General features: G+C 47.1%; 1 protein-coding gene across 6 annotated transcripts in view; it reads left to right on the forward strand.

Moving 5' to 3' along the window:
- Positions 1–19130, forward strand: part of LOC119465303 (bromodomain-containing protein 4A-like) — a 50397-nt gene that overhangs the window by 6603 nt on the left and 24664 nt on the right. For 5 of the 6 annotated variants that reach the window (XM_049655694.1, XM_049655695.1, XM_049655693.1 and 2 more), the window contains exon 2: positions 16157–16312. The exons of the other annotated variant lie outside the window; for it this stretch is intronic. The gene's annotated coding sequence lies outside the window, so the exon portion shown is untranslated. The remainder of the gene's footprint in view (positions 1–16156; positions 16313–19130) is intronic. 6 annotated transcript variants of the gene reach the window in all.

The raw sequence follows: 19130 nt of genomic DNA on the forward strand, positions 1-19130 counted from the left end.
GCACTGCGCTTTGAATACCCGCGTGGAGGGAGGGTGACTTCTCAGTTTTCTCATGTACAGCTCCGCCACACATCTCGGATGCCGCGCCCCGACTTCCAAGGCCCGAAGGTAAATGGTGCAGCATGTTCAGAGTGAAGGGTGAGAGAGAAGCCCAGTTGCAGTACGCACCTCCTACATAATGCGTTTCGCCTTCTCCCATACTTGGATGGTCATCGTAGAAAAGCTCGGCCCAAATGTTTTACAGCGAAGCCCTTAGCCTCTAGCTGGTCAGGATTTTCGAGTCCACGGGCGCGACGTTGGCTCACATAAAAATGTGCGCCGATCCCGGAGCCAGCGCAATGAAGCGGGCAGCGCACAGTGTGCTCCTTCTCCAAGAGATCACATCAGGTGACATCATCACTTCACGAAGACGTCACCACGTGACGTCACATTTGATGAGATAACGTCATCATGTGACGCGATCAGTAAATTGAAGGCGTCGTCAGGACATGATTTGAGGACAGGATTGAGGATACGATTAACCTTATCGTCCTCCGATATGTTCGGGTCAGCCTTGGCACAAAGGGCCAAGACGTCGAGAATGCACGACACGTAGGACTCGGTCGACGTCTGTACACGTGTGGCAAGGGCTTTCTTGGCATTGACTTGGCGACTGAACGGATTGCCAAACAGGTCGCGGAGCTTCTCTTTGAAGAGATCCCAGCTCGAGTACTCCTCTTCGTGAGTCTGGAGCCATACCAGTGGAGCTCCGTCGAGGTAGAAAAGAACGTTGGCAAGCATAATAGTCGGATCCCACCTGTGACTACTGCTGACACGTTCGTATAAGCGCAGCCTGTCATCAACATCAGGACTGCCGACTCTGGTGAAAACACCAGCGTTCCGAGGGGGGGACCCGGCGATATAGGTCGGGGCTGCAGGCGGAGACGCTTGCGGAGATGAAGTGCGGCCAGCAGAAGCCGAAGTTGCACTTAGCCGTTGCGGCCGCTGCGAAGCTCCATGACGGGTACGGCGAACGTCCGCCCCCTGCAAATTAATCTTACGTGTAGATGATGCCCAAGGCTATTTACAATATATTTATAGGGAAGCTAACGGAGGCCAAAATGGCTACGCTATATCAAGCGGGAAAACGTCGTATTCCTTCTTCTTAGTGCAGCCACACTGTGGCGGCTGTTCCGTATCAACATCGTGACGTGCGATGCAGTTGTCGCGTAATCTTTGACGTGATGTCATCACGTGAGCTTTGGTGTGATGACCTCATCACAAGACGTTTTAGGTCAGGACTTAACCACGTATCGTCATCATGCCAAGCATGGGTTTTGCTACGATCGGATGTTAACGCCGGATTTCTCGCTTCATGTCCCATATTGACACGGGTACTTGCCACCGCAAAAGCGGTGGCAAGTACCCGTTTTCATTACGTTTTCGTGTGACCCCTTTTCACCGGCTCACAAATGTCAAACGTTATCGGTCAGCGGGGTACGCGCCTGCATGTATCAGAAGTTTCTCAGATGTTATGGATGGTTTTATCCGTTCTATGTTGTCAGCAAACTTTGTGTAATCTGAATGTATGCGTGAGGCGAATTGTGTAGTATTATTGCGATAGCAATTATATGGACACTCCAAAGCAGATTTCTGCCGTCAGCGTCGCCGTCGCCGTGAGGTTCCGTATGACGTCAATGGAGATGAAAGCGTCGCCGCGCGCCGCCGAACGCTGTATGTGTGAGTGAAACGGCGCGAGGGACGCGTGCTTTCACGGGGGAGTGAACGCAAGGCGGAGAACAAACGCGCGTTCTGCGCCGTGCTCCCTTAAAGGCTGCAGAATTAAGCGTCTCTTTCCTCCTTTACAAGCACCATATATGTAGAGCAAACGCGACTTCTTCAGACACGCGGAAGGCCGTGTGGGGGGGGGGGGGGGGAGGGAGGCGGCGAGAAGGTGGTAATTACTTTCGACGCTGCTCGACGAGTGTCCCGTTCTGATCTCGTCGAAAACCTCCGAGCCGCCCCCAGAGGCTCCTGCAACAGTCACCAACGCCGCGCGCGTTTCGTGCGACCGCGGGCAAAACGCCGACGGCGTCGACAACAGTTCTGTGTGTTGCCGGTGCTGCTGCATGTCCAAGTTTGTACAGCTGATAAAACTACCATCCTTATTCCGTATAGCTCTCTACAAATTTGCTATCGCAATTGATGCTTCGCCTTTCGGGTGAAACTGCGACAACTTTTTTTCTGGAAGACACTCGGGCACCAGCGATTACTCGGGAACCTTTGATGACTGTGATTTTTGACAATCGCAGACTGTGTTCGGGGCTATCATTGTATTTTGAGTGTAGCCAGTTTTTATGGCCGCAGGTACGCCCAATAAAACATTTGCCGCATATCTGCTTGCTTAGCTGCAAATGATGTCGAAAGACGATATTTTTTGCCGCCCCTGATACGTAACACCCTCACTTTTCCCCTCCCCCACACGTTACGCTGCATCCCTCCCCTCTCACTCCTCTCATGCTGGATGCAATCGAAGTTTTGCTGAATTCAAGTTTCCCGCGTTTGCCCTGCTCTCGCGCCATCTTTTGGGACCTTTTATTACGGTTGGCTTAAAACGAGCTATAGAGCCGCGGCTTCCCTCGGCTTGTTCTTGATGCGTAGCGTCTCTTCATCGTCATTTCTAACGCGCTGATTTTTCACTTACGTAAAAACCTGTCCAATGTGTATTCTTAATTAAATCAACGCTGCGGCTCACGGTTATGTTAATTAATTTTGTCTCAAATAGGTCTGAGGTTTTCTTTGCCCTGTATAATGTTGACGTGTATGAACCCGTGCCAGCAGTGCAAGTAGCTTGGTTGGTTTGGCCAGGTGGTTGAATCGAGTGACAGACAGGCAGACAAAATTTTTCGTGTTCAGGCAGCCCAAGAAAGACTGTCGTCTTTAAAAGTTAGTTCCGTCATTCTCAGTTTTGCTTGTGTGTTCTTGGCCGTCACTACCACGTTACAATATAATGATTTCGTATTGATAAAGGATACGCCTCTGAGCAGTTGTAGCGGCGGTTTCGCACAGCTTCGCTGGACAAGCACTTCTACTGGGCCGGAATGGCGAGTCATTTTTCTTTATGATTGGCGGTCGGTGGGTAACGCAGTCGTCGCTGCTTGGACTCGCCACTGATAGAGAAGCGCCGAGGTTAATGGTGTGTGCTCTTCGGCAGCTGAGTGGTGGGGTGTGTTCGTTCCGGAAAGGTAAATGTGAGACGTACAGTCAACCACAAAAGTTTGCGGACCACGCGAGCGCGTGGCCAAGAGCCTCTTCGCGACACTTCCGCTACGTCACCAGCGATCGACAGCAGCGCTACGTTGAAGACGCATCCCTCCTTAAATCTATGGCCTGTCTATTTTCGCACTGTGCGCAAATATTTTCTACCTATCTCTTTCAACGTGACGCGCTCTTTGTTAGCCAGGGCTACTTGCTTATATTTTGAGAGCAGAATATCAGTACAAGTAATCAGACAGCGTATTCTTCGGCTGTTATCATGTCTATTTTCGCGTAGCCACGCTGTTTTTTTTTTCGTGAGTGCGTGAGTGAGCGGTGAGGCAGCCATGGGACACAGATGCTTAGTCAGTAGGCAGAATTTTTCCGTTCCTCCCCCATCGCTAAGTGACAGTAGCGGCCGGGATTTGATCGCCTGCGCCCAGGTTTTGCTGCGAAAATCCCGGACCACCGCGCTGCTATAGTGGTTACATTTAGAAAAATAAGAAATAATCGGGTGCGATGACTCTTTTTATAACCCTTTGCGACACGGCGTCCTCGTTTGGGGACTCGAACTTCGGAGGCGCGTCCCACGCCACGTGTTTCTTCAAATGACCTAAAACTCAGTGTGCACATTCGTGTCCGCTTCCTGATGGGACAACTAGCGGTCAGTTAACTTCATTGTCCTGCGTATTGCTGCAGATGATCACTTTGCTGGAGACACTACCATGTTAGACAATCGTTCGACGTGCCGCGTTCCAAGACCAACGTCAAGAGTATTTTTTTTCTCCGGTCGACACGAATACAACCGAAAAAGCAAGTGTGCATGCGTTTCGGGCCTAATAGTTGATTCTTTTTATGCAAGCATTGAAGCTGACGGATTTCAGAATAATTAGATAATGAGTTATACGCTAATTAATTTTTTTTACTCAAACTCGCACAAAACAGCACATTGCTTCGTCTTCTTTCTTGGAATGTAATAGTGAGCGTCTAGAAATGATGCCATGCGCATTTGATGCATTTGCAGACAGTGCATCATAATTCGTGTCTGAAGGGGATAAATTTATTCGCAAGACATTTACAGAAGTGTCATGAAACATAGGTCTCTCAATGATCTAGTAGGAAGTGAAATGTCCGCCGTTTTCTAGCACCTTATTGATGCGTGTGGGCATCGACTCGTACAAAGATTCAGTAATCTCCGGTCGACCGCGCAGGCTTTCCCATTCTTGTGCGATCGCTTGCCACAGCGTATCGGCCGTGCGGCCGCGGTTGGCTCGTGTGGACAGCCGTTTCTTCAACATGCCCCAGACATTTTCTATGGGATTCAAGTCGGCGCCACATGGAGGCCACTCAAGCTGGCAAACAGCATGTTCTTCTAGCAATGACTGGACGATACGTGCTTTATGGATCAGGCTGCGGTCGTGTTGAAAAAAATAGCAGCCGTCGCTGAAGGGACCGTCCAGCGCATACGGAACGAGGTGTCTAGTGATGACGTCGCAGTACCGTGACGCAGTGAAGGGCCCTTCCAGACGCACAAGGGGACCAAGGCCATCTTTGCTGATTGCTCCCCACACGCTAACGGAACACCGTCCACTGGATAGAACACTCTGTGTGTAATTAGGCAGATATCTGCAAGAAATAGCATACAATTGGGTTCCAGCGGCGCGTCTAAAAATGTTGTGATTCCTCTTGCGTATGAACTTTATAATGCTGTTATAGAGTTGCAATAAAAAACGTGCAAACATCATTAGATAGTACTGAAAGACCCACTGGCAGCTTTTAATTAGCTTCAGAGTAAGTAGTACTATGAAACAATCGTTAATGTTTTCAACATAATACCACTACAGAAAAATCTCGTAATGTCCAAAAGCTCATTTTACGTGAAACATGTTGTGATGCAGAATTAGCTTCGTGAATTAACTGCCAATACACTGTAAACACACCTGCAGTTTAGTGGACGCCAAACCCGCTTCCGTTGGTCCCACCGCGTGGAAAAAGTTGACTCGTCGCTAAAGATGACATCGCCCCATTTCTCTGTTGTCCAATCTTTCATTGCTGTAGCGAACATGAGTCGTTCTTGTAGCTGGCTGTCTGAGAGGCAGGGCTTCTGTGCTGCTACGAAAGACTGCAGGCCAAGCTCACTCAGCCTTCTTCTTACAGTCTCAGACGATACCGTGAGCGAGAGCGCTTCTCGGATATCCTCTGCACTTTGAAAAGGATCAGCCACGATGGCGGCCGTAATCAGGCGGTCCTCTTCCTCAGTCGTGTCCCTTGGACGCCCACTGCGCTCCATATCTGTGAATCTGTCATCGTCGCGGAAAGCTTGAATAATCATATTCACGGCAGTCCGGCTCCTGTTGGTTCGGCGGCAGATTTCGCGCTGAGGTATTCCCTCTATAAATAAACGCACAATGTGCCTTCTTTCGTCAAGTGGAACACGCAGCGGCATCTTTCCAAATAGGCAATCACCACATGGCCTGAAGCAAGTCTACTACGTTTTCAGCGACTGATGCGAAGATGCGCCTATGTGTGAAAGGAAATTTTCTATGCATCCGCTTTTTCTTTATTTTTGATAACAGTGAAACACCTCCCTACCCTTTCTCTCAAGACGCAGAAGCAGCAACACTCATTGGACCAAGATGCTGCCAACCAAAGTGCGCCAGTAAACGTCGCGTAAAAAAATCGTCGCAGCGCTTCGTGAAACTTATCTACCCACTGGCACACCAGTCGACAAAGGTTGCAGTGATTGCTCCGATACTGCTATCAAGCCAGATATGTGGCGGTCTTATCGCAGACAGCGCTCTGCGTCAACACAACGAACTAACAATGTCATGCACGGGAATAAAAAATTAACAGGCAGGCGAGTACCAAGAGGGCTCATATCCGGGAGAGCGCCCCTGTCGCCGCTAGGTGGCGTACCGCTAGGTGGCGCGGATAGGCAGTGTGGCACGCACTCGCGTGGTCCGCAAACTTTTGTGGTTGACTGTACGTGTTGTCCCGTGACTTCTTCGGGGCATCGTTTAGACGCTGTCGTAGAGCCCTCCTTCACTATTACCACACTCACCCCTGCGGCGGCGGCTGGCTGTGGAGGGCTTCGTGATTAGAGGGGCGCATAGAAGTCACGTGGCACGCCGGCGCTCGCACAGTTCAAATCAGATCACGAATTCGCTGTCGTGTTATACCCGCCTACACTACACCTGCGCTGTGCTGGTTAAGGAATGCTTTCTATAGGAAATTACTCAATGACTGAAAAACTGTTGTGGATTTAGCAGCTGGCCTGAGCGTTGTGAGCACTTAGGGTTAGTTCTGAGCAGCTGTGTGCATCGTCAACATCATCGTCGTCGTCGTCATCATTATCATCATAATCATCATCAGCAGCAGCAGCTTAATTTACGCCCACAGCAGGACGAAGGCCTCGCACTGCGATCTCTAATCACCCGTGTCTTGCGCTAGCTCATTCCAACGTGCGCCTGCAAATGTCCTAACTTCATCACCGCACCTAGTTTTCTGCCGTCCTCGACTGCGCCTCCCTTCTCATGGTATACATTCTTTAACTCTAACGGTCCACAGGGTTATCCATCCTAGGCCTGCCCAGCTCCATTTTTTCTTCGTCATGTCAACTATAATATCGGCTATCCCATTGGCCGTCTGATCCACACCGCTCTCTTCTTGTCTCTTAACGTTAGGCCTAATATTTTTCGTTCATTCGCTCTTTGTGTATTCCTTAACTTGCTCTCGAGCTTTTTTGTTAACCTCCAAGTTTCAGCCTCATATGTTAGCATGGGTAGAATCCAGTGATTGTACACTTTTCTTTTCAACGACAGTGGTAAACTCCCAGTCAGGACTTGTCAATGCCTGCCGTATGAACTTCAAGCCAATTTTAATCTTCTGTAAGTTTCCTTCTCATGATCAGGCTCCCTGTGAGTCCCCGAGGCTCTGTAGGCTGACTGGTGATCCTGGATTCTTGTTTCCTTGCCAGGTTATTGAACATTATCTTTGTAATCTGCATGATAATCTTCAAGCCGATCCACTCTTACACTTTCTCGGTTAAGGTCCTCAATCAATTGTTGTAATTTGTCCCCATTGTTAGTCAATAGGACAATGTCATCTGCAAACTCAAGGTTGCTCAGATATTCGGTGTTGATCCTCACGCCTAAGCCTCCCCAGTCTCAGACCTTCAATACTCATCTACAAACTGAAGGCTTCTCAGATAGTCGCTGTTGATCCTCACTCCTAAGCCTTCCCAGTCTAAGAGCTTGAATACGCCTTCTCAGCATACAGTGAATAGCAGTGGAGAGATTGTGTTTCCTCAAGTGACTCCTTTCTTGATAGGTAACTTGCGACTTTTCTTGTGGAGAACCAATGCAGTTGTGGAACCTTTGTAGATATTTCACATCCGACACCATAATGTGTGCATCCGACACCATAATGCACACTTATGTCTGATTGGGACGGTTTGTAATCATAAAGCTGAATCTATCTAGTTCTAATGGTCTGATGTCGGGTACGAGCGGGTTGCGACTCCTGTAACGCCGCTTACAACGATCATCACGCCAGCCATCTGGAACATCTTGAGCGCTACGCTAAGCATCGCTGTATTTTGTATATCCTGCCTTCGGGCCAGGCCGCCAATGTCTTGTTCAAAAAACAAAAAGCTACACGAAGTCAATAACAATGAACACAAAAGAAAAGCATAAGAGAAATTGCCCTTTTGTTTTATGCAATGGCAATCAAAGCGACACTCTGTTTCAAACTCCGTATAAGATAAACAGAAAAGGTCTAACAGTGAACAATGCACAAACATGCTGGTGTCTTTTTTGAAGGAACACCACGTTATCGCGGAATACGAAGGATTTGCAAGGAAAATGGCCTAAAAAATAATTGGACATCAGAAAGCTTTTTTTTGCAATTGTAGCGAACAAACAGAAAATGCACTTTCTTCAGATGTTTAATGTGTCGTATGTAATTGACTATGATGCTCACGAGTCAGCCTCAGAAACAGCGGTTAAATATTCCACACAGTTTATTCTTTGGGCGCCAGGATAGCGACCACTACATTCTGGACAAGCCTTAGCAGAGCCTTTTTGCCCAACTAGATCAGTACCCTCTGAAATTGCAGCTATTGCACAGAAAGCCTACATATGGTCATAGAGTAGCATCTGACAAAGATCAACGAAGCCACTTTAGACGGCATGGAAGCCTCCGAATATTTCAGAATTGCCTTTATGCGACAAAATCATTTCCTGTCTCGATAACTGCTGTGCCTCAAGAATTGGACACCGTGAAACTTTATATCTATGAACCAAGCTTGAGGGACATCATTGCTTCATGCGAGCATCTCATAATCACATATGATTTCTACTTTATTGTAACCGAAATGCCTGCGCATTTTAGCAACACTTCATGTTTCTGGAAATTTCTCGTATTCAGCCGAGGTGCATACGCTTTGGAAGCTTCAAAACAGGCAGCCAAATTGTCATCAACTGAGCATGGCCATCAATTTTATTAAAAGAAGCAAAACAAATGTTGTAGTTTTGCCTAATAGAAACTTCGGCTTGCTATGGACTGCATAGACTGGCTGTATAATTAGAGTGCCTAGACCTGATCCTCTTAAGGTGGTAAAGCTGCCACCAGCTGACTAGACGGATATAACAAAATGTCACTATTACCATATTCCCCGTGCCATTCAGCACACCGTAGAACCCTAAAACGCAAAGTCGCCAACTGCAGATTTGTGAAGAGCCGTGTGATGCTCCAATTAAGATTACTGCTTGGTACTCACAATGTCATAATAAGCTCAACGTAGCTGTAACATCAATGCAAAGCTGCGTAGAGAAGCATCCTATAAACAGCCGGAATTATGGCTTTGGCTACACTCGAAAAAACACAGCGTTGTCTGTGGATAACTTCTGTCTATTTTAAAGGAGACCATACTTTTTTATGCTGGTATAGGAAACGAAAACGTAGAAATTCGCTCAAAATACTCAAGCAATCACAGCTATAGCAAAGTGTTCGATAAGTACAAGAAGCCAGGTTCTTCGTTTTCTCGACCGTATACATTGCAGTAAGATTCGCCTAGTGGTTTCAGTAATAAAACATGGTATCCCTCCCGCACAGGCAAACTTGTCCAGATCTCACACAAAGACCATGAGCGTTCGCTGTCGCAAAGCTGGGGGGATGAAGAGTGCTGGCCGGGGTAGCTAACGCTTAAGTTATACTTCCCATCAATGCATCTGCTAAATCTGAGATTCGCGAAATTCAAAACATTGCGTGCGAGGGGAAGACAGCGCTCATAAATCCACTAGTCATCTCGGCTGGACCAGTTCGTGCACAATCCGCAGATCGCTTTCAAGATCAGGCACGCTGGCCGCGTATACCATCGGCCGTACCCTCTGCTAAAGCCGCGGCAAGGCGAAACGAGGAGATGCGCGCTTGCCTGCCTATTCCTCTCTCCCTCCCTAGGCGCGCTTGATCACGTGTCTTTTAAGATTGGGCGCAAGACAGACAGCGCACATCAGGCCCCCGTTCTTCTCGGGTCACCCTCGTATGCTTTCCCTCGCACTCACAGCACACCACGCCGATGCCAACGCCTAACGCGACAGGAAAAATTCGCCTGGAGTCTCCATAGATTTGCCATCGCAATGATATGTGCAGTTTGAAACGAAGGTAAACACGCCAAATAATTTTTCCGAGAAGCGAGCGTCATATGCTTCTGTTCGCCAGCCGTTTTTGAGCGATGATGCTAACAATGGATGGGTTCGTTTGGCGCAGGTGCATGTTTCGAATCGGCAGCTGTGCATTGTGTTGAGCGCAATGCGGCCACGACTGTTCGTAACGCGTTCTTGTGTCCAGCGACAGGTGCCGCGTTGTTCTTCTTACGTGCGGCCCGCATATGCGCTTGGCCAAAAAAGGACGGGTCAACAATCCTCGGCTAGGCCATAACCTACTTTCGTTAGGTTCAGTGTGTTCACGGTGTTGTTTTGCACACTTGTATGATTTGTAAATACGCCTATAATATGATTAGTAATGTTGTATGAACCAAAACATGACAATTTGCATTTCCGGCACACTGTAGGCTGAATCGGCCTTATTCAAGACCCTTATCATCGTTCAATTGCTTTAAATGCTCACTGCCATGCTGGGTTATTTACAGCACATAGCTCACCAACCATGCACCAAAGTTTAGTATTCTAAGAATGCATTACAAACCGTAGACCTTAAGAATGCATTACAAAACCGTATACCTTAACGAGTATGTAATGATACGCACGCGCTGGTAAGATAAAGTTTAATGATTACTGGACAGGTTTGCCGAACGAATTATTTGGCAGGCTAGTACATGTTCATTATGTCATAAGAGATGAAAAATGAGAGAAAAAATAGCATACAGATAACCAGTCATACGCAAAGACGGAAAGGAAGGCAGTAGTCAGCACAATGTTACGAACAAAATGGAAAGTGGGATGTTTTGACAATTTAAGCAAGAAAGCTCCGATGCATCTCTGTCGTATTGTTTGCAGCAGAGGAGCGCACACTTGGCTTGACACAAATGAAGAAAAAATTACAGGAACTAATAGGTTAGAAACTTAATAATTCATATTTCACTGGAAACTACCATATATTATTTTTGTGCAGTGCTCTATGTTTGCTAAGATGCGTAAGTATAAAAGTGAACAGAGAACAACCAGGAAATTTGGCAAAATAACAAACGAAAGCGTCTGATCTAAAAGTGCGTCCGTGCATCTCGTTCTTGTCTTTGAGGCCTAATTATTTTACATATATATACACCCATTTTCATAAACCTATATTCTTAAATCGCAGCTACGTGCCAAATTAAAGAGAGAAAACGTTCATAGTGAGGAAAACTGGAACTAGCTCACGTAAACGTGGACTCGACAGCTAATTTCTGATCGTTTTTCACAGAAATAACTACCAGCATTCGAGTTAGTTTGTGTTGGCGAGTCTATATTTAATATAAATCTAAAATATTACCACTGAAAGGCACGCGACGTATGCTAGAGGCTTTTCTTCTGCATTTGTGAACCGCCAGTGAAAAGAACAGGGTTTGCTGTCTTCAGCCATTGTGAAGATAAAAAGAGTTGGCGCGCTTGCAACAATATTAGTGACGTCAGTAAGAGGGTCGCCCGCGCATGCTGATTTACGTCGTAAGTGCATCCTTTGTGCACGTAACTTGCCGCGGAGTACGTAATGAAGTGACGTAAGAAAGCCCGGTTATTACTTCCTTCTTACAAGTTACATTTAGGTTCTTCTCGGGATAACCTCTATGTTGTCAAGAAAATGACTACGTCGCGAGCTTGAAGGTAATTTACTGTGCACGTGGCTGATAACGTTTTGAGAGCGCCGCTGTAGGCACAGAACTGTATGCCGTGCATTGTAACAGCAGCGTTGTTTAAGGCGGCCATTATTCCGTTAGTCGTCCACAAAAAAAAAAAAAAAAAAAAATGTGGGCAGATCCTGGTGGTAGGGCAGAAAGGGTCCAAACGAAATGGCACATACCCTTTGAACTAGCGAAGTTGAGACTGGTCAAGTCTACCTAAGCACGGTTTGGACTACTTAAGCTTAGTCAGTCATCGATAGTCAATCAATAGCTAATCGAAAATCGATCAATATTCAATAAATTTCTGAAAATGTTGGGAATGACTTGATAGTCCTTAGCCTAGCCCAAATACGTATACAACACCTTGCGATAGCCAATCAATAGCCAATCAGTAGCTAATCAATAATCGATCAATAATCAATACATTCCGGGAAATGCTGGGGATGAATTGGTACTGCTTTGCCTAGTCCAAATACGTGGCCAATACCTTGCGATGGTCAATCGATAAGAAATCAATAGCTAATCGATGAATAATCAACGAATTACGGAAAATGCTGGGGATAACTTGGTAGTGCTTAGCCTAGCCCAAAAGCTAGGGCTAGCTAGGTGCCCATCAGCTCCGCTGTTTCTTTAGCATTGCGCCTCCAGTGGAAGCTACGCTAGTTTTTTTTTTTTTTAAGACGGCACAACAAAGAAAACTAATCGCTTTTGCTGATTCCTCGGCATGCATTCATCGTGATAGACGCTCTGTGTCTGAAATGCGCAATAGAGGATTGAGTCATTCGCACCAGGACCAAAATATTCAATCTTGATTTTCACGGCAGTATGCTTCGCCCCCGCCAACATTCGAGATATTGCGTACTTTCACATTGCCCTTCAGCCATGCCATGTAGGCGAGCTGCCATGAACGAAGAGTCGTACGGTTGTTCTTGACTCGTTCCACGACTCCGTCGGTGACTGAATGGGCAGATCATCTAGTTCTACCCATTACGTCTCTCCTCTCACTAAGTTCTCGCAAACGTTCCCCCATACTCCTCTCTCGACAGTTGCGCGTGACAGCAAGAACAAGTGCTGCAGCTTTTGCAGTGATTTCGCAGGGGCCACAAACCTAATTACGGCAGCCTAGAAGGCACTGGGGCACCCCATGACTCTTAAAAGGACATTGCGGCCATGCTCCCCCTAAACGAGTAAGGATTGATGTGACGCTCCCTTGGGTGTTGCCGCCGCTGTCAATGGTGTCACGATTTCCCCGTGACGAAGGGCCGTTCTCATCGTTGGTGGAACGAAAGCGTGCGAGGAAAAGCGTACTGCGCGCAAGAGGGGCAGTGTGGCGAATATGGTTATGATATGGCGCCAGAGAGAACGCGCGTCATCTGCTTGGGAAGAAAGCGCTGCATTAGTGGAGGTCTGTCTGCGGCAGCAAATGTGAATCGCGCTCACGCACCGGTCACGCGCTCCCTCTCGCAATCTCTCAATTAGCGAGGCAGCCTCGCCACACTTCACTCCGTTTCTTATGTGCTGCACGAGAGAGATTGTCCGCGTCAGCTTTGCTACTGACAGCGTTCGATTCTAGTATAAACCGTCTGTATAATCACAATACAAAATATTGACACGCGAAATGAAAACACGTGTGGCACGGCGCTCAAATTTCGCATAAGGGAGTAACGTAATCGTCGGTGAAATTTTGTTTCCCCTTTCTTCTTCCACACGCTGATCTGTGCGTCCATCTTTGCACTCAGCCACAGTGCAAGTTTTTGGCACCACTTCATGACCACTACGATTGCCGAATATCGCTCCGGCAGACGGCATTGAATGTTTTGGTATGGTCGCAGGAGTCGCATGCGAGTATCCCGTTGGAGTAGGGAAAGGACGGGTGGAGGTCCCAAATTTTCAACGCTGCCTCACCGCGCTGATGCGCCGCGAAGACAGCAATACCATCAGCCCAGCCGTCGCGTGTATCTTCGCAAGTTGCCGCTGGGTTAGAATCGACCAAGATCGACGAAATACGGTCTGCTGCCCAGTTATTCCTGTCCGAAGGCTGAATAAAGGTATGTTCATTGTAAATCAATCGGCGACGACGTGCCCGCTATATGCACTAGGTAAAGCAGATATCCGAGGTGTGCATGGCTTCAAGCAGTAGACCGCGCCATGTGTGCCATAACCTATGGTCTTTTGTGAGTCCAATGGGGGTATATGGGCCGCATGGGCAGGCCGTTGTTAATGATAACATCAATCATCTAGGTCAGCGTTGCTCCTGTCACGGAGACCTCAGCCAGTGCGGGATGATTAGCGGCAAATTCGGCCATGGACTGCTGTGCAATCCGGAGGTGTGATTCTGACGTGTCATGAAGAGTCCTGCTTCCTAGATGCATAGAAAGATCTTCGCCTTGTAGTAGCAGCGCTACATCATCGGAGCTTGATGGACATCATGCTGTCGACTTGTCTATTGCAATGACAAAAAGAAAACAAGAGATCGTCCCTGCATTTCGCTTGCTTACTTCTATGGCTTTTTATTCTCGTGCTCTCTCTGTCTCTTCTTCCACGAAGGAAGTCCTGTGTGCTTCAGCATTCGAACATCTTTGTTTCCCAAATTAGCCATACACTGACACATTTCAATTGTTTCTACTACATGTTGTGCGCAGCATATATTGTTTTATTGCGATCGCAATTATATGGACACTTCTACCGCATTTCTGCCGTCGTCGTCGCCGTCGCCGTGAGGTTCCGTAATAGATTTCAAGGGCGATAAAATCGTTGCCGGGCGCCGTATGCGCGAGCGAAAGCGCGCGGGGGACGCGCGCTATCACGAAGGGCGAAGCCCCCCCCCCCCCCCCGCGCGCTATCACGGAGAGCGAACGCTCGGCGGAAAGCAAACGTGACCGTCGCGCGAAAGACCGTGGGGGTATGGGAGGGTGGCGGGGCGGCGCTGTGCTCCGGCACCAAAGGCGTATCTTGCCACTCAATCTACCACGCGAAAGCAACAAAGCAGGAAGAGGGGGGAGGGGGGGGGGGGCTGCTTCTCCTCTGCCAACAACTCCTTTGCGCTTTGCCCGGGGATGCCGGTCGTCGGCACCGTCTCTTATCTCCACACGGCTCTGACCTTTGTATGCGCTGTGCATTCGCCGCTCAGTTTCCGTTGAAGCGATAGACCGCGCGAACCTGCGCTTGCTGCCAGCGTTTTGACAGTCGTTGGCTGCGGTCATTCAGTGTGATCTATTCATGTTTGCTTGTGCGCGCTGACACCACGATTGTTAATTGAGTTAGTAAGCCAATGTGTCCAAGTTTATGCAGCCGATAAAACTACTATCCCTACTCCGAATAGCTCTCTACTAATTTGCTATCGCAATTGATGCTTCGCCTTTCGGGCGAAACTGCGGCATTTTTTAAGAATTTTTACACTCGTTTATGTGAGAAAATTCTGCCATATTTATATTTTTTTAAATGTTGGACAATTGTATCGCGCGGTGCAATCGCTGTGTATTTCGTTGCCAAACACTATACACATTCGTGGTAAGTATGAAATATTTACTTTTTAATTGATTCAGTTAGGCATGAACAACTTGCTCAATAGACCATGGACAGATTTTTGTTCGAAGTCAAGTTAAAACTTGATGCGCACTTCAGTGACTAATGCTATGAAAGCAGTTTTCCAAGCGCTCAGTCCAATTGCCCTCATGAATTCCATCAGAAAGTGGATGGCAAAACGGCGCCGCGGTAGCTCAATGGTGAAAGCATCCCACGCGTAATGCAAAGACGTGTGATCGTTCCCCACCAGCGGCCAGTTTTTAATCCATTTTCTTTTCAATTAACTGATTATTTCTTTCTTTCTATTAGTGAATGCAAGTGATTTCCCCTATTTTTACACTCGTTTCTGTGAGAAAATTCTGCTATATTTATATTTTTTAAATGTTGGACAACTGTATCGCGCGGTGTCATTGTTTGTGAGCTACTTATGATGGCAATGAAAGCAGCACTTTTGTTGCATTCGGGAGCTTTGATATGCACGACCGTGACACCAAGCTGTATAATAACCGAAACGACCATCCGCCTAGCTAAATGGGATTAGCCCACAGAGCAAGCTTTTTCCCTTCAGAGGTTGAGGGGCAGCACAAAGCATTTTCTCCGGTTTCTCCGGAAACAGATGCCGTCCCATCAATGCTATTCGCCATTCCTAGGAGCAACTAGTGTGCGTTGGAAAGTGGAGTCATCCAATGCAGTTGCACTGGAGCGGGAAGTGCACGCAAACAATTTTGAATAAGATTAGTTCTGTGGCACTTCAGGTATTGTATCATTTGGATATACATAAATATATTGCCATGTTTTCCATTCATCATAAAATTGTTTCATTTTCCTAGGCTTAGCTTATGGCAATATGTTTCGCAGGGCCTATTACCGTTCGAATAAAGTGTGGTCAGTTAAACAAATTTTTTGGGTTTCTAGGTGGCTACTGGCTGTCATATCTTATAGTTGCTTACAGCTTAAGGGCAAGTTCCTTCATATTGATAAGCGTACAGTTTAGTGGTCCACAAGAGGTAACAAAAGGGCAAATTACTTTCGATGTTTGTTTTTTTTTTTTTGTCTCTGTAGATCCCTCATGCAAAACCCGGTTTTCCGCTTCTGAAACTAAGAACTGCAGGCCAGTTCGATATTTTTATAACAACGAAACAGGTCTCTGCGGGCGCACCTGTAGCCATAACGCTCCATTCAGTACGTTGGGGGAGTGCGATATGTCATGCAGAAGTGGTAAGTACGTTTATTGCGTTGCCAGGTACTGCAACTTTTCTCCCTATTCTAGGCTTCTCCACTACCGATTTATTATAGATTTCGTGTATTATATATTTTTACTTATCAATTGTTTGTTTTATTTATACGTTTGATTGTTTGTTTGCCCATTTGGGATACCGTCGAGGCAGAAGCAATACAGATGGGAGTGATAAGTGAAACTACACAAAAGAAAAAAAGTAATATATATATAGAACACTCAAATAAAATGCAGTCGACCGATAAATAAAGAAACAAAAGCACTTTTAGTCACCGACAAAAAAAGATCCAAGGGGACATTGCGCAGGCTAGAGCGCGAGTCCTTATGAAAACTGCAATACAGGTTGCTGCCATCATCGTCGTGTCGTTGTGAACAAGTAACCTATCCGCAGAATTTCCTGTGCTTCTAAGCTTTCATTAGGCACTGCATTAATTAGGGGGCGACGTTGATGGTCGAATTAACCGCTGTCCCATGCAGTCGAGTTTGAACTAACGGATTTTTTATTCCATGCCAGTGCACAGGTTCTAGCCAGTGCGTTTCAGTGCGTCCGAATGAGCTAGGAGTTGAATTATCTGAAGTCACAATAATGGGTGTGACTGTTACCACAAAATACAAAATTACCCCCCCCCCCCCCTGTTAGCCATGTAGCCAAAAACACCAATCGACACATCCAGCTAGATTACTCAAAGAGGCCTAGATTACTTGGACATGAAATCAACTTTCATAATTAAATATTTGAGAAAAATGAGCAATCAGTCTTGCCTAATTATTGATCACACATATTGCAATTTCTTCACTGAAGCGAGGCAGTTTCTAGAGCACAACATCAAACCAGCACCAGCGCTGCGAAACTTCCATTAAATATACCACGTTGTTGAACTTGCGCTTTAAGAACGCATCGTTTCATTAACGAAAGCTCAGCAGTAATTGAAACAATAATGCATTCCTAACGCACATCGCGAAGGCACCTGTTGAAATTGGCGTCACCTCCAATGTTTCTTCCAGGTGAATAGTACATGTGAACTTGTCACCTAAGATATGGTTTTTGCAACTTTTGCCGTTATGTAGTTCTTAGATATAGAGACATTTTGGTAATTATTTTATTATCCCTTTCTTTGGCAGCTGGCCAATATTGTCGACCTAACAAAAACGTTTACAAAAGGAGGGGAAATCTAATATTACTCTAACCATTTGCTTTACCAGCTGCCGCGAGAAAACCACTAGTTGTTGTAATGCATGGAGATGGACGCGTACCACGACCAGGCACTTCGTGATTTATATTAGTTCTGATCTCGAAAATCTCGAATCGCTATAGGGATTCGGTAAGGTCCCTGGATGCTCCTTGTCCTACCACAACTTTGGTAAAACAGTGGAGCATCTGCCGCTGCTGCTTAAGGGTACGGCCACGCTAGCGGCAAAAACACGCGGCAAAAACGCGCGGCAACGCGACATGCCGCGCGCGGCAAAAGCGGCAGGAATCGGGGGTTTTGCGGCGTGCCGCGCGAAATGGGTTCGGGACCCATTTCTGCGGCAAATGCCGCGTGCCGCGAGATGAAGAACCAATGAAGAGCGACGAGGGTGACCTCACGGAGCCATCACAACCGGACCGCTGCCGGTCCGCGCCGGGTTTTCAATCAATGATCGTCGTCTCTCGCATGAAACAACGAGCGCTCGTGGTGTTGCTCGCGCGTTCGGAGAGCGCGGGTGATCTTATCGCGCTGCCGCGCGGCGAGACGCGCTTGCCACGTTGCCCTCGCAGCAAAGCGCTGACGCGCGGCCACTTGATGCCCGCGACATGACGCGCGCGGTTTGTGCCGCTAGCATTGCCGTACCCTTAGACCGACGAGTGCTGGCGCCGGGTACCAACCGGCAAACTACGTATAAGCGTCCTCGTGGCACATGCTCGGTTACTACGGGAGTTCAAGGCACTTAGAAGTGCACCCACTTGCTTGGTAGGCATTTGGTGGCATGGCACCAGAGGACACTTTTTTTAGTTTCTTTTAGTTACCTTGCGCACAAGGGTGTTCAAAAACCGGTAGGTTCTATAGTTCTGCTCTAAGCGTACTTGGTGGTCACAATCTTCTCACTGGGAGAATTGCTTGCTTTGTTTAGGCAAGGTGTTAAGTTTTACCTGCGCAGAGGTGGCGACCCAAGAACACACAATGACGTTGTCAAGGTGTACTTGCTATTAGATACCCCGTAGGTGGTGCACGATGAGTGTCAACGAAATTGTTGAGCGGCCAGGTAAGATATAAGTCTCGCAGTTAGTGCGGTGTTCCAAACATAGTGCCTCACGTGGCCCTGATAAATTCTAGAAAAAAAAACATTTTAGTGCATTTCCGTGAAATATAGAGTTTTATTCGCACATTTCAAATGGTGCGTTGTCCGAAAAAAATGTAATGGGCAGCTGACACCTTCATTGCCAGGAACACTTCAGTTGGTGAGCTCCTAATAACTTCGATAATGCTGCCTCTGCCTTGCCATGAAAAATGCTGTTTCGCGGTGTATCAAAAAGGCAGCGGGGCAAAGCACAAAAATTGTGCTCTTTCCGAGGCCCTCAGAGTTTCATTCAAATGGGGATTTTGTAGCTGACGAAAACGCAGATACTAAAACGCAAAGGACGTGTGCAAACTGCCGGAAATGTCATTGGGCTAACGTTTTTTGTATATCTACTTCGCAAACAGGCTCACGCTTATTCTTCAATAGCAAAAAACTTAACTTTTGTATGGACTCCCATTACTGACAACACGACATGGATTATACGACAAATGGAAAGCCCACCTCTATACGGAAAAAAAA

The sequence above is a fragment of the Dermacentor silvarum genome, chromosome 9 (genome assembly GCF_013339745.2).
Source record: "Dermacentor silvarum isolate Dsil-2018 chromosome 9, BIME_Dsil_1.4, whole genome shotgun sequence".
In the NCBI taxonomy this organism is placed as follows: domain Eukaryota; kingdom Metazoa; phylum Arthropoda; class Arachnida; order Ixodida; family Ixodidae; genus Dermacentor; species Dermacentor silvarum.